General features: G+C 40.1%; 1 protein-coding gene across 3 annotated transcripts in view; it reads right to left on the bottom strand.

Annotated features, from left to right (window-relative positions):
- fam83b (family with sequence similarity 83 member B) overlaps positions 1 to 13,438 on the bottom strand; it is a 56,487-nt gene extending 43,049 nt beyond the window's left edge. Inside the window, exon 1 of one of the 3 annotated variants that reach the window (XM_061910334.1) lies at positions 13,182 to 13,438. The gene's annotated coding sequence lies outside the window, so the exon portion shown is untranslated. The remainder of the gene's footprint in view (positions 1 to 13,181) is intronic. The other 2 variants (XM_061910335.1, XM_061910333.1) reach the window with 2 other exon arrangements.
- Between the last annotated feature and the right edge of the window lie 1,647 nt (positions 13,439 to 15,085).

The following is a 15,085-nucleotide window of genomic DNA, read 5'->3' as shown; positions in this document are numbered from 1 at the left end:
AGAAAATGGATGGATGGATGGATATATATATATATATATATATATATATATATATATGTATATATATATATACATATATATATATATATATATGTCTTGATTGGATTATCCAGAGAATAGTCCTTGATACCGTGGTAGAGCGCAATATGTATGTGTGGGAAAAATCATAAGACTACTTCATCTCTACAGAACTGTTTCATGAGGGGTTCCCTCAATCATCAGGAGATTTTTTTCATCTCCTGATGATTGAGGGAACCCCTCATGAAACAGTTCTGTAGAGATGAAGTAGTCTTGTGGTTTTTCCCACACCTATATATATATATATATATATATATATATATATATATATATATGCTTCGAACGGGTGCTGGAGATCAATTTTAGTTCAGATCAGGTAGAGGTTGAGCTGGGTAATGACTTTATGGCAGTTTTAAAATTTAGTAGGGAAGTTCGAATTTTGAAGGTAGTGGTTTGTGTTGTGGTTTGTGCAGCCCTTTGAGACACTAGTGATTTAGGGTTATATAAGTAAACATTGATTGATTGATTGATTGAAGGTGTGTTGGTAGTGCATTCCACTGTATGTTGGCAAAATAGTAGAATGCATTTTTTCCCTTGAGAGTCTTGAATTTGAGAGGGGGGGGGCAAGATCTGTGGAACTCCTTCTCGTGTAGTACCTGTGAGCATCACTTACTCTGGTGAAATAGTTGGACAGGTTCTCGGGGACAGTTTCTCTGAGGGGCGGTACAGCTCGGTTGGTAGAGTGGCCGTGCCAGCAACTTGAGGGTTGCAGGTTCAATTCCCGCTTGTGCCATCCTAGTTACTGCCGTTGTGTCCTTGGGCAAGACACTTTACCCACCTGCTCCCAGTGCCACCCACACTGGTTTAAATGTAACTTAGATATTGGGTGTCACTATGTAAAGCGCTTTGAGTCACTCGAGAAAAGCGCTATATAAATATAATTCACTTCACTTCACTTATTTTGAATACCAGCCACATTGTGATTTGGTGCACACTTTCCTCAACTCCAAGCCATCCCAATTTGGTAAAGTGGGCTTGAGTTAGGTGAGTCCTGTTTGGGAGGTTAAGCAGGAGTCTTACCAGCTTGTTTTGGGAAGTTTGCAGTTTTGTTTTTAGTAGGACGGCGTGGCGCAGTGGAAGAGTGGCCGTCCACAACCCGAGGGTCACTGGTTCAAATCCCACCTAGTACCATCCTCGTCACGTCCGTTGTGTCCTGAGCAAGACACTTTACCCTGGCTCCTGATGGGTACTGGTTGGCGCCTTGCATGGCAGCTCCCTCCATCAGTGTGTGAATGTGTGTGTGAATGGGTAAATGTGGAAGTAGTGTCAAAGCGCTTTGAGTACCCTGAAGGTAGAAAAGCGCTATACAAGTACAACCCATTTAGCTTGGGGATACTGGGGAGCCATGAGGTGCAGGTGTAGTCAAAATGACACGGTATGAGGGCAACGGCAAGGATCTTAAGTGCATCCCTGTTGATAAACACAGATATCCTGCCCAAAAATCTAGCTGTATTATTGATCTTGGTGATTGCTTTTAATGCCATTTTTTCACCCAAGAGAGCGTTGTCCAATATACAACCTTGGTAAATTACCTTGTCTTTGCTGGTGATTACGGTATCACCTTCTTTAACCATAAAGCCTGGGGATTTACCTCTGTTGTGAATGGACCCAAATAGGATGGACTCTGTTTTACCCAGGTGTTGTGACAGTTTGTTATTGGAAAGCCAGAGACAGAGATTACTTAGTTTGATGCTGAGTGCACTTTCAACCTTCAATTTGTCCCTGTCCGAGGCCGGGATCACAGAATCGTCTGCTTCCTGGAACAAATTGCTGTTACATGCTGATTTCATGTCGTTATTGTCAATCAAGAATAACAATGGTCCCAGAATGCTCCCCTGTGGGACACCACAGACCACTTTGAGAGGAGAGGACAGTGATCCGTTGACCTCGACCACCTGTTCTCTATCCTCAAGGTAAGATTTCATCCAGTTTGTGGCTGCGCTGTCAAAACCGATTGACTTGTGTAAGAGTGTCGAATGCCTTTTGAAGGTAACGCATAACCATTCCACAGTACGTGCCGATGTTTATCTCTCGCCTGATGTAGCCAGTTAGGTACAGTAGGCATGTATCGGTGGAATGTTATTTTCTGAATCCTGATTGAAATTGGAATAGGAGCTCGCAATTTGATTGATAAATATCTATTTGCTCATATATTAACCTCTCTATAACCTTTGAGATGGAGCAAAGGATGGAAACAGGGCGGTAGCTGCCGGGGTCTAATTTGTTTCCTTTTTTTATACAGAGGGGATATTCTCTCCAGCTTGAATTCTCGTGGGACATGACACTGATTGATAGACAAGTTGGTGACCATTGGGGCAATCGTGACAGCTGTTGGGAATATTATCATGTCCTGTGTATTAGTTTGGCTGCAGCGAGCTGAGTTTCTTTTACACATCATCAGTTTTAACTTTGACAAACCTGAAGTCATCCAGCAATCTGGTCTAATGCATCTAAACAAGATCTAAATAAAATCCAGCTTACCCAAAACAGAGCTGCCAGACTAGCCTCTCCATTGCTCATTTAGGACTGGCATTGAGATCATGCATCATGAATTGTCATGGATGAAAGTTGATGAAAGACTGGCTTGTAGTTTGATTCTATTTTTTAAAAAACATCTATACATACCATAAACCCTCATATCTGTATTCTCAGCTCTTGCTTGCCAGTGACAGTCACAACTACTGTACCAGGCTAGCCCAAAGAGGTGCTCTCACCCGTCTTAAACCCAAAAGTGATGTTTTGAAAAAGACTGTAATGTATCGGGCAATCACTTACTGGAATAGACTTCCACAATATCTGCTATCAATCACCAGCATAGTGGGCTTTAAGAATAAACTAAAAGGAGAAGTATTGCGTAAAGAGATTATTTTAGATTGTACCTAATGTCATGACTGTTTTTATTGACTATTGAGTATTTTATTGATTATGGGATAAGCAGCAGAAAATGGATGGATGATACTTTTTCGTCACTTATTGTTTGTCTTTGGTACACTAATGTGTATGTTTTAGGCCATTGGTTCTTTGTTTTATTTTTGCAAAAATGTATACAGTATGTCTATTTTTATATTGCTATTTTTATCTTTGGTATGAAGATTTTTATGTAACAACATGTATTAGTATTTTTTGGTTCTTTGTTGTTGCTATTTTTGTATTATGACAATTTATTATTGGATCATGTTGTACTGCATTTTAATCCTTTGTTCCGTGGTTGTGTGATGTTTTTTGCCTGGACCCCAGGAAGAATAGTCTCCACTGCGGTGTAGACTAATGGGGATCCTTAATAAACTAAACTAAAATCCTTTGGGAACCCCTTGGTTTTTACAAAAGTGTGAAACTAAAAGGCATTTTAGCCATTAGCTGTCAATGCCCACGCGAATGTAAGCACGCTGCCTGTTTCTAAATGATATTACGGTGTTAATTGCCAAAGGTATTTCAAAGGAAATAGCAGAAGTTCCTCCGCCATACAATTCGGCTCCAAATGTAAATATAACCAGCCTGTTATCGCCATCTAATTACAGCGTTTGCATGACGACTAAACACGCCTGATGGGTTTAAAACGACCAGGAAATGAACGTCTTAACAAGTACGCTAAGTAAGGTCATTATCTTTATAATCGCTGCACCACAACTCCCTGTAACCGTGACAACCGAGTCAGGTCAATGTTGACACTAAGCAGGATGCCACTGTCATAATATTTGCCGTTCGACCCGACGCCGCTCGGTCTGTGGGTTAAAAACGTGACTCACACAACAAATTTTTTTTCACAGAAACTCCCTTATCACCACTGAAACTGTTCACAGGTGAGCTGCAAAAAGGGGGAGAAAAACTTCACCTGTTGTGTACCTGGATTTAGGTCAGGTTCAGTAAATGTGCTTATATAAAGCAAATATGTGATTGCCAACAACATGAGTTGTAATCTTGTCGAGCAGGGGTGTCAAACCAAATCATTTTTTATCCGAGATGAATATACTCCCAAGTGGGCCGGACTGTTAAAATCACGGCAACATAACTTAAAAATAAAGACAACGTCAGATTGTTTTTTTGTTTAAAAATAAAACAAGAATATTCTGAAAATGTTCAAATCATAATATTGTTGAGTTGTTTTTTTACACTTAAATGTTGCGGTTAATAGTATTCTATCTTTATTTGTCGTTTTTTATACTTTCTGAATAAAGTATGTGATAATGTTTATCAGGATGAAAAAAAAGTGTTACGATCCGCAGCCCGGATCATATATGGTTTTGGTTTTTGAGTCCTTTTGTGTTTTGTCGATTGTTTTGGACCAGGGATAGGGAACCTATGGCTCTAGAGCCAGATGTGGCTCTTTTGATGACTGCATCTGGCTCTCGGATAAATCTGAGCTGACGTTGCTTAACACGATAAGTAATGAATAATTCCACTTGTGATCACAGTGTTAAAAATAAAGTTCAAAATATAAAACATTCTCATGCTTTTTTATGTTCAAGAAGTTGCGTTAATGGTAAGAAGTCATTTATTTATTATTGGTTGGTGTGGGGCTTGCCCTCCTGGGGGTTCTTCAGACCACCAAGAGCCCATTTTAGGGTTACAATATAGTTTTATTTTATTTTTCTCTCAGTTGCTATCCAGCAATTGTTTTTTTTCTCTTTCGTCCTCACTCGCGCTCTGGCTCCAGCCCCAACCCTGTCCCTCCTCCTGGCTGCTGCTTATTGCTTATAACAGAGCGACAGGTGATTAGATAACAAGGCCCAGGTGGGCCTTCTACGCACCTGTCGCTGATTTTGAGGCCGGAACTGGCAACATCCCGCTTTGCTGCAGGCCCACAGGCCACGCCCCCCCCACAGTTAACTTCAGAATAACAATGTTGATACAAAGAATAAGAGACCTATTATACTCTGGAAATTTTGGTCTTACTTAAAAATGCTCGCGTTTAGTTGTGTTCAGTGTTAAAAAAAATATTATATGGCTCTCAGGGAAATACATTTTAAAATATTTGGCTTCTTGGCTCTCTCAGACAAAAAGGTTCCCGACCCCTGTTTTGGACTCTTCCTGTTCTTACTATTGCACTTCCTGTTTAACTTGTTACCATGGTTTCTCATTTGCTCTCGTTTGTTACGCGCACCTATGTTCTGATTATTGCTTTAGTATTTAAGCCTGCCTTCGACCTCAGTTCATTCTTGATCCGTTGTTTGCTCCATGCAACACTCAGGTTGGTATTTTCTTTTATGTCTTTACTTGTGCTAAGTCTGACCATAGCTTCTCGTGCGCTCGGCACGCTTATTTTGGACTTCGACTCAGTGCTAAGTGTTAGCCTAGCTCCCCGTGCATTCGGCACGCTTTTCGTTTATTTTTGTATTAAACAAGCTCTTACCAGCAATTCCTGCCTGTCTTGGTCCATTTGCATCTTGGGGTGACTCAATGCGCATCACGATGCGTTTCCAACGTGACAAAAATAAGGTAACACTTTAGTATGGGGAACATATCTACTGTTAATTAGTTGCTTATTAAAGTAACAAAGACTTAATTTAGAGTGATTTGAACACTAGGGGAAAATATAAGGATTACGGTCGGGGTTAGGGTTAGGGTTACTAATAAGCAATAATTCTGAGATTATTGAGGGTAGACTCTCGGTTAATGGCTTACTTGTTGTAAAATAAGGCCATGCAGAATAAGGCATTAATAAGTACTTAATAATGACTAATTTAGAGCCAATTTTTTACTAATTTGCATGTTAATAAGCAACTAATTCATGGTGAATATGTGTTCCCCATACTAAAGTGTTACCAAAAATGACATCAAAATCAAATTACAGGATTGTTTTTATGTAGTGTGCGTATTTTCCTCGACTGGTCCACTAACATCATGTGTTTTTTTGTTTTTTTTTACATATGTAGCATCATCTACGTAGATACAAATAATTGCTATTGCGACATCTAGAGGACACATTCAGAAAAGTAGTTTTTTCATTAAAAATTTCCGGCTCATTTTTATACTTAGCAAACTCATTCTGTTTGACACCCCTATTGCGGAGGGATTTACTGAGAGACACTTCACCCAGCAGTGGCCATGAATATGATTTAGCAAGAAACTCCATTTATTCCAAAAAAAGTCCCTTCGGTCATGCTTGTAGGCAGGAAAGAAAATATGTTTCCCTCTGAATACAAAAATGTCTTTACCATCAATTTATGAGTCAATTGGTCTATAAATATGTATATATATATATATATATATATATATATATATATATATATACAGCCTTAGGAAGGCTCTTATTAAGACTTCTAAACATTCAGTTTTCTCAGTGTGAAGTGGACATGCCCCAGGGTGTGCCAGATATATCAGGGGATGTGCAGAAACACAAGAAGAAGAAGAAAAAAAAATGATGCTACATTTAGCAATGTTTGTTGGAACCCTTCCATCCATCCATCCATTTTCTAATGCTTGTCCCACTCGGGATCGCCCAGGGAGATATTTTCAAAAAGTCAAAGTAGAAAATGGAGGATTATTACATCATATACTGAATATTACAGATGGGTATCTTTCACATTTAGAACATATACGCTACCTATTTACAGTACTTTTGTGTGTTTAAATGTGAATATATATATATATATATATCTTTTTTTGTTAAAAAAAAAAAAAATATATATATATATATATATATATATATATATATACATATATATATATATATATACATATATATATATATATATATATATATATATATATATATATATATATATATATATATATATATATATACATATATATCTTTTTTTTATTAAAAAAACTTCAAACCGGCATCGTGCTGTCCAATTATCTTGTTTTCTTACACTTAAATGTCTCATTTGCAAGTACTGTACTGTACTGTATTATATAGTAGACGTTGCAAGCAGTTGTGTATTTTAGTATATTGTCTACGGTGTGTTGTCTTAGCCAGGAAGTAGACTTTGCTTTCAAGGCCGGTCTTTTCTTTTGTTGAGTCCCACTAAGGGTTTGTACTGTAAGTATTGTACTTATTACACACCAGCTGTATGACCGTAATGCACATCTTGGTTGAAATTGTAGTTGCCAAATTTGAGGGTTTTAAAATAGCCATGTTAAATCGCTAATGCTAATCATTAGCATGTCTATAGAAAAATATAGAATTTGCATCAGCATTGATCTAGTGCAGGGGTGCCCATTACGTCGATCGCGAGCTACCAGTCGACCGCGGGGGGTGTGTCAGTCGATCTCGAGCCAGGCTTTTAAAAAAAATAGACCTAAAAATTAGTGATCATCAATCTTCACCAAGACGTCACTTAAATGACATTCACGGTACCGGAGGGTCTTGTGAGATGACGCTGGCTGCTGCAAGATCATTATTATGAAAATATGACCGAGAGGAAGGCGAGAAACACTTCCGTCAAAACTCTAAAGGCCGACTGCACATTTCCTATCTTCACAATAAAAGCCCTGCTTCATGCTGCCTGCGCTAACTAAATACAGAGTCTCGGAAAACTGGCGTGCACAAACGATCCCTCAGAAAGCTGGCGTGCACATCACTTGTGCACGCCAGCTTTCCGAGACTCTTATTTTGTTAGCGCAGGCAGCATGAAGCAGGGCTTTTATTGTGAAGATAGGAAATGTGCAATCGGCCTTTAGGGTTTTGACGGAAGGGAAGGCGCGAAAGTCTGTTGAAATAAAAAGTGTTTCTCGCCTTCCTCTCCGTCATTTTTTCATAATAATGAACTGGCAGCAGCCAGCGTCATCTCACAAGACCCTCGGGTGCCGTGAATGTCAATCAAGCAAGCTACGGAATTTGCCGCCAATGTTTTTCTTGTAAAGTGTATGGAAGCTGGATGAATTAGATGCCAAAAACCAACCACTCTCATGTGGTATTGTACAGAAAGGACAACTTTTTTTCTCCTCCATTTGAAAATGTGGGCGTTATCATCATTACTGTCTGATTCCAATCAATGCAAGTCATCAGAATCAGGTAATACACCAACTTATATTATTTTCTTCGTGAAAGAAAGACATCTATATGTGTTACACATGCTTGTATTATCATTAAACACATTTAACTTGTTTACAAAAATGTCTCTTTCATAAATAAACAAATATAAATGGTATATATAAATGAGGTATATCCCCTCGAGTTGGTCAATTGAAAAGTAGCTCGCCTGCAGAAAAAGTGTGGGTACCCCTGATCTAGTGCATTTTTCAAAAGTGGAGCCTTCCTCTATTTTTTAGCGCCTTCTTCTTGCTTTGTTGGCATGGAAAATTGTTAATTTACCTAGAGACAGTCCAACTGAGTCCACTTGATTGCTTGTTTCCTGTGTTTGAAGTGTTTCAGACAGGGTCGAGTTTGCAACCCATATGGCACTGTTTGATTTTACGTGAATCGCTACCCGGTAGTTCCCATGGACTGCAGTCAGTACTTATAAAATTGCCGAATTTGGTACCCATTCCTACAGTATACAATGTTACTATTATTATTGTAAGGAATATTACCATTATTATACAACTTTGGATTTTTTGTGGACTGGTTTCAGATGATGCTCATGCTAGCTAGCTAGCTAGCTAATGACACCGTTGGACTACCAAAGATTTTCTTTTAAAGGCTTTGCAGTCGCACAAGAAGGTGTATTAAACAAACATGCATTTGGTTACCATGAATTGATTTACGTGGACCAAGTTGAGAAATGTATTCGGGTGTTACCATTTAGTGGTCAATTGTGCGGAATATGTACTGTACTGTGCAATCTACTAACAAAAGTTTCAATCAATTAATAAAAGGTTAAATAGAAGTACAGTGACTATAGTACAGTACAGTACTGTACCTCAAAAAGTACAAAAATGCCAAGACGCTCATGCACAAGTGTTACAATTCTGAGACAAACCTGCATTTTCTGAAAAAAAAAAAAAATGTCCTTCAAAATTCAAACCATAATCATGAGTAGCAGAAGCAGATCTTAAAAAAATGTTTAGCTTAGTTAATCCGTTTTTCTTTCTTGACCTGCTCAGTAAAATATCAGTCCAATTATTTAGATTCATCAGATGCACAATTTGACCAAGCTAAAATAAATGTGAATGACTAGCATGGCAATGTACCGTCATTTCCGGACTATAAGCCGCTACTTTTTTCCCTCGTTCTGGTCCCTGCGGCTTACGGTAACCAGGGGCGCGCACTACAGAGGATGCGTGAGACCGAGGCAGACATCTGGCGCCAGGTAACGAGAGCAAAACAAAGAGTAGGAGAGCGTCAGCGACAGTTTGCACGAAGGAAGTGTTCATGCAAACACCCTCAATATGGAAAACAAACGGAGAAGTGGATATGATGCTGCTTTCAAGTTAAAGGCAATCGATCTGGCTGTCAAAGAAGGAAATAGAGCTGCTGCACGTACCCTTGACATCAATGAATCAATGGTGAGACGTTGGAGACGGCAGCATGAAGACTGCACTTTTACTGCCGTGTTACAGGCGAGCATTTTGTGTTACTTTGCACCGTTGTATTATTTGTACTCTGCACGAATGCTGTTCGCCATGTCAAAGATGTGAAAGTTTGATTGAATGATTGAAAGATTTATTGTTAATAAATGGGACGCTTTGCGTTCCCAAACAGTCATCTCTGTCCCGACAATCCCCTCCGTGGTAGCAGGAACCCCTATATACTAGGTAATTACACATCAGAACGCCTGCGGCTTATAGTCGGGTGCGGCTTATATATGGAGCAATCTGTATTTTCCCCTAAATTTAGCTGGTGCGCCTTATAGTCCGGAAATTACGGTAGTTGCCCAAAAAAATAATGTAATTTCGGGACTGCCTGCATAAGCCCGGATTTTTTCCTACGCTCTGGACTCTGCGCTTTATACAGTTTATTCAGCTAGTTTTATGGATTTTACTGGGTTCATGAGTTTCACTTGTCGCCAATAACTTTAGCCTTTTCACATCAGATCATTGAAATTGCATTCGCACAATCATCCAGTCGGCCATTTAGCCCGTTATGGACTCACCCTGATAATGGAGAAGAGATGCCACAGAAGAAGGCCCAAAAGCAAAAAAAACGATCGACTCGGTCATCGAAAAATCCAAAGAAGACGGCACTAGTCTAAAGGGGACACTGCCTCGGGACAAAAGTAAAAACAAAAACGGCTGCGACTGTGTTTGGCTGCACCTGTTGCAAGTCTGGAGTTGTACGTCATAATGTGTAGATTACGTTTCCCGAGGTTATGTCCTATTTCCACAGAAAATGCCCCCTACAGGAGCACAGCTTGTGAGTCGCTTTTCCAGCCCTCCTCCCTCCTCAAGTTGTTCTGTTTTTGCTCATTTTTACCTGTCATAAGTCTGTTTCCTGGACGGGTTGACTAAACAAATACTGTTGAACATGTTAAGTGCAAATAAACATCTTGTATCTTGCATCTGTGCAAAATACAATGTGTTATTCCTATTTAGGTGCAGTTTATAGTGCAGCAATTACTGTACGTGTTTTCTACAAACCCTGTTTCCATATGAGTTGGGAAATTGTGTTAGATGTAAATATAAACGGAATACTGTGAGGAAAACGCATGGCTGCCGTTTTGTTACCCCAAGATGCAAGAACGAGGAGGAGGATGAGCAGGTAAGATGACTTTAATTATCATCAAACAGAAAAAAGAAGCAGTCTTGCAAACAGAAATTCCAAACAGAGTGTGTTATTTTCGAGCACTGAGGAGTGCTCCAGTGAAAACATAAATAGACATATATGTTGGTTGGCAGCAGGTGTGGACCGGCTGCCAATCAACGGCAGGTGCTCCGCGGAACAAACAGGAAATTTAACAGAATAAGTGCACCGACGGGAAGTAAATACAAAAACAAGGACAACCAACAGAAATTAAGTGACGGATCGTCACAGAATACAATGATTTGCAAATCCTTTTCAACCCATATTCAACTGAATGCACTACAAAGATAAGATATTTGATGTTCAAACTCACAAACTTTTTTTGTTTTTTGCAAAAATTAATTAACTAGAATTTCATGGCTGCAACACGTGCCAACGTAGTTGGGAAAGGGCATGTTCACCACTGTGTTACATCACCTTTTCTTTTAACAACACTCAATAAACGTTTGGGAACTGAAGAAACTAATTGTTGAAGCTTTGAAAGTGGAATTTTTTCTCATTCTTGTTTTATGTAGAGCTTCAGTCGTTCAACAATCCTGGGTGTCTTCTGTCGTATTTTACGCTTCATAATGCGCCACACATTTTCCATGGGAGACAGGTCTGGACTCCAGGCGGGCCAGGAAAGTACCTGCACTCTGTTTTTACGAAGCCACGCTATTGTAACACGTGCTGAATGTGGCTTGGCAATGTCTTGCTGAAATAAGCAGGGGCGTCCATGAAAAAGACAGCGCTTAGATGGCAGCATATGTTGTTCCAAAACCTGTATGTACCTTTCAGCATTAATGGTGCTTTCACAGATGTGTAAGTTACTCATGCCTTGGGCACTAATGCACCCCCATGCCATCACAGATGCTGGCTTTTGAACTTTGCGTCAATAACATTCTGGATGGTTCCCTTCCCCTTGTCGAATATTTGTGAATTGTGAATCATATTTTATATAGCGCTTTTCTCTAGTGTCTCAAAGCGCTTTACATATTGAAACCCAATATCTAAGTTACATTTAAACCAGTGTGGGTGGCACTGGGAGCAGGTGGGTAATGTGTCTTGCCCAAGGACACAACGGCAGTGACTAGGATGGCGGAAGCGGGAATCGAACCTGCAACCCTCGAGTTGCTGGCACGGCCACTCTACCAACCGAGCTATGCCGCCCCATTTCTAAAACAAATTTGAAATGTGGACTCGTCAGACCACAGAACACTTTTCCACTTTGCATCAGTCCATCTTAGATGATCTCGGGCCCAGAGAAGCCGGCGCCGTTTCTGGATGTTGTTGATAAATGGCTTTCGTTTTGCATAGTAGAGTTTTAACTCGCACCTACAGATGTAGCGACGAACTGTATTTAGTGACAGTGGTTTTCTGATTTGTTCCTGAGCCCATGTGGTGATATCCTTTGGAGATTGATGTTGTTTTTTGATACAGTGCCTTCAGAGGGATCGAAGGTCACGGTCATTCAATGTTGGTTTCCAGCCATGCCGCTTACGTGGAGTGATTTGTCCAGATTCTCTAAACCTTTTGATGATATTATGGACCGTAGATGTTGAAATCCCTACATTTCTTGCAATTGCACTTTGAGAAACGTTGTTCTTAAACTCTTTGACTATCTGCTCACGTAGTTGTGGACAAAGGGGTGTACCTCGCCCCATTCTTTCTTGTGAAAGACTGAGCATTTTTTAGGAAGCTGTTTTTACTCCCAATCATGGCACCCACCTGTTCCCAATCAGCCTGCACACCTGTGGGATGTTCCAAATAAGTGTTTGATGAGCATTCCTCAACTTTACCAGTATTTAATGCCACCTTTCCCAACTTCTTTGTCACGTCTTGCTGGCATCAAACTCTAACGTTAATGATTATTTGCCAAAACAAAAATGTTTATCAGTTTGAACATCAAATATGTTGTCTTTGTTGCATATTTAACTGAATATGGGTTGAAAATTATTTGCAAATCATTGTATTCCGTTTATATTTAACACAATTTCTCAACTCACATGGAAACGGGGTTTGTATTGTCAAACGGCAATGTAAACAAAGTGGACTACTTGAGCAGTACGAACAGAGCCACGGTCCACCAGTGCCACCTCTTTACTGGACAACATTGTGACGTCACAACTGCGTGGGCGTGTGCTGGCTTTTCATCACGTGAACATGTGAAAAGCATCATTCCTATTGAAATGATATTCGTTAGTCCAACCGTTGCCATCATCTAATGCTTCAATAAACATTAAAACCTTCCAAACTGTCCTGTTCTTTGCACGTACAAGAAAAAGTCATACAAGTGTATTATGTTATGGAAAAACACTCCTAACCTTAAAGATAAAAATGTTTGGTAAATGTTACATAAAATAAAAAAATGGTAGTACAGGAAAGTGTCCCTCAAGAAAATATAAATATGATTCTGTTGTCAGGATGATAATGAACTCAAGATAATTTTATCCAAATATAATAGAACAAACTGTGCAGCTGTGTATGCAATTCTTACCGGTGTAATCACTGCCTGAGACAACAGCAAGATGTAAGCAACTTACATTTAGAGTGGGAAAATCCTGCTGACTACTCCAAAAAATATATCCCAGTGAGGTTCATGCACAGGCTTCAATAATTGTGCTTCAACATTTGAGGAAGCTTCCGTCCCTTCGGCTTGAAGCAACAAAGACGGGAGGGAGTTGTCTGAACATGATGAGCGGTGTGCTGAGTACGGAGGGTGTGGGTTCCAGTTTTGACATGCAAATGGTCGGTTTGGTTAGAAACTTGCTCACAAGTTACCGTAAACCTGTTTGATACTTGTTTTTTGAGTGCGTGTTTTTTTTTGTTTTTTGCCACTCCTCTTTTCTCCTCCTCTCCTCTCTTCCTCTACTTTATGGACAATGTTCAAAATCACGACGGTGACCGTCAGCCAGAGGGCATTACTGCAGAAATACTTGTTCTGTTTAGAAGGTTGCATTATGCTTATGCATCTTAAACGGTGTGGGGGTGTATTTCTTTTGAAACACTCCACACGATCGATGCATAGCACAGTAAATGTATGCACTGATGACTTTGTCAGGTCAGCTACTCGGAGCCTCTTGAGAAACTGTCGTTGTGTAATGTCTGCATTCTTGCGTCAGGGTTGTGTGTTTGTGGTGCAAAGCTTCAGTTACTTAAGACCAGCAGGCAAGTTCTGAATGCACCCAGAGGTCAAGTGGGTGTCAATAGCGCTGAGAAAGCAGCACTGACGGATTGATGCTCATTTCATTTGGTTTGTCCACCAATTGCAGATCAAATCCCTCTCTCGGGTTGCAGATGAGAACAGCGAAAGTCCCCAGAAGTCTCCAATGTTGTTTGGATACCATCCAGCTCATGGGAATCTCTACTATCAGCCCTTAAGCATTTCCCAGGTCAGCTTCAGTTTGCATGTCTAGTTTCATAAGCGTTAAGTATCATTTGCCTAAAGCAGGGGTAGGGAACCTATGGCTCTAGAGTAGGGGTGCCCACACTTTTTCTGCAGGCGAGCTTCTTTTCAATTGACCAACTCGAGGGGATCTACCTCATTTATATATATCATTTATATTTATTTATTTATGAAAGGGACATTTTTGTAAACAAGTTAAATGTGTTTAATGATAATATAAGCATGTGTAACACATATAGATGTCTTTCTTTCACAAAGACAAGAATATAAGTTGGTGTATTACCTGATTCTGATGACTTGCATTGATTGGAATCAGACAGTAATGATGATAAAGCCCACATTTTCAAATGGAGGAGAAAAAAAGTTGTCCTTTCTGTACAATACCACATGAAAGTGGTTGGTTTTTGGCATCTAATTCATCCAGCTTCCATACACTTTACAAGAAAAACATTGGCGGCAAATTCCGTAGCTTGCTTGATTGACATTCACGGCACCCGAGGGTCTTGTGAGATGACGCTGGCTGCTGCCAGTTCATTATTATGAAAAAATGACAGAGAGGAAGGCGAGAAACCCTTTTTATTTCAACAGACTTTCGCGCCGTCCCTTCCGTCAAAACTCTAAAGGCCGACTGCACATTTCCTATCTTCACAATAAAAGCCCTGCTTCATGCTGCCTGCGCTAACAAAATAAGAGACTCGGAAAGCTGGCGTGCACAAGTGATGTGCACGCCAGCTTTCTGAGGGATCGCTTGTGCATGCCAGTTTTCCGAGACTCTGTATTTAGTTAGCGCAGGCAGCATGAAGCAGGGCTTTTATTGTGAAGATAGGAAATGTGCAGTCGGCCTTTAGAGTTTTGACGGAAGGTACGGCACGAGAGTCTGTTGAAATAAAAAGTGTTTCTCGCCTTCCTCTCGGTCCTATTTTAATAATAATGATCTTGCAGCAGCCAGCGTCATCTCACAAGACCCTCCGGTACCGTGAATGTCATTTAAGTGA

The sequence above is a fragment of the Nerophis ophidion genome, linkage group LG09, assembly GCF_033978795.1.
Source record: "Nerophis ophidion isolate RoL-2023_Sa linkage group LG09, RoL_Noph_v1.0, whole genome shotgun sequence".
Classification (NCBI taxonomy): domain Eukaryota; kingdom Metazoa; phylum Chordata; class Actinopteri; order Syngnathiformes; family Syngnathidae; genus Nerophis; species Nerophis ophidion.
This window is presented reverse-complemented; position numbering and strand designations above follow the sequence as displayed.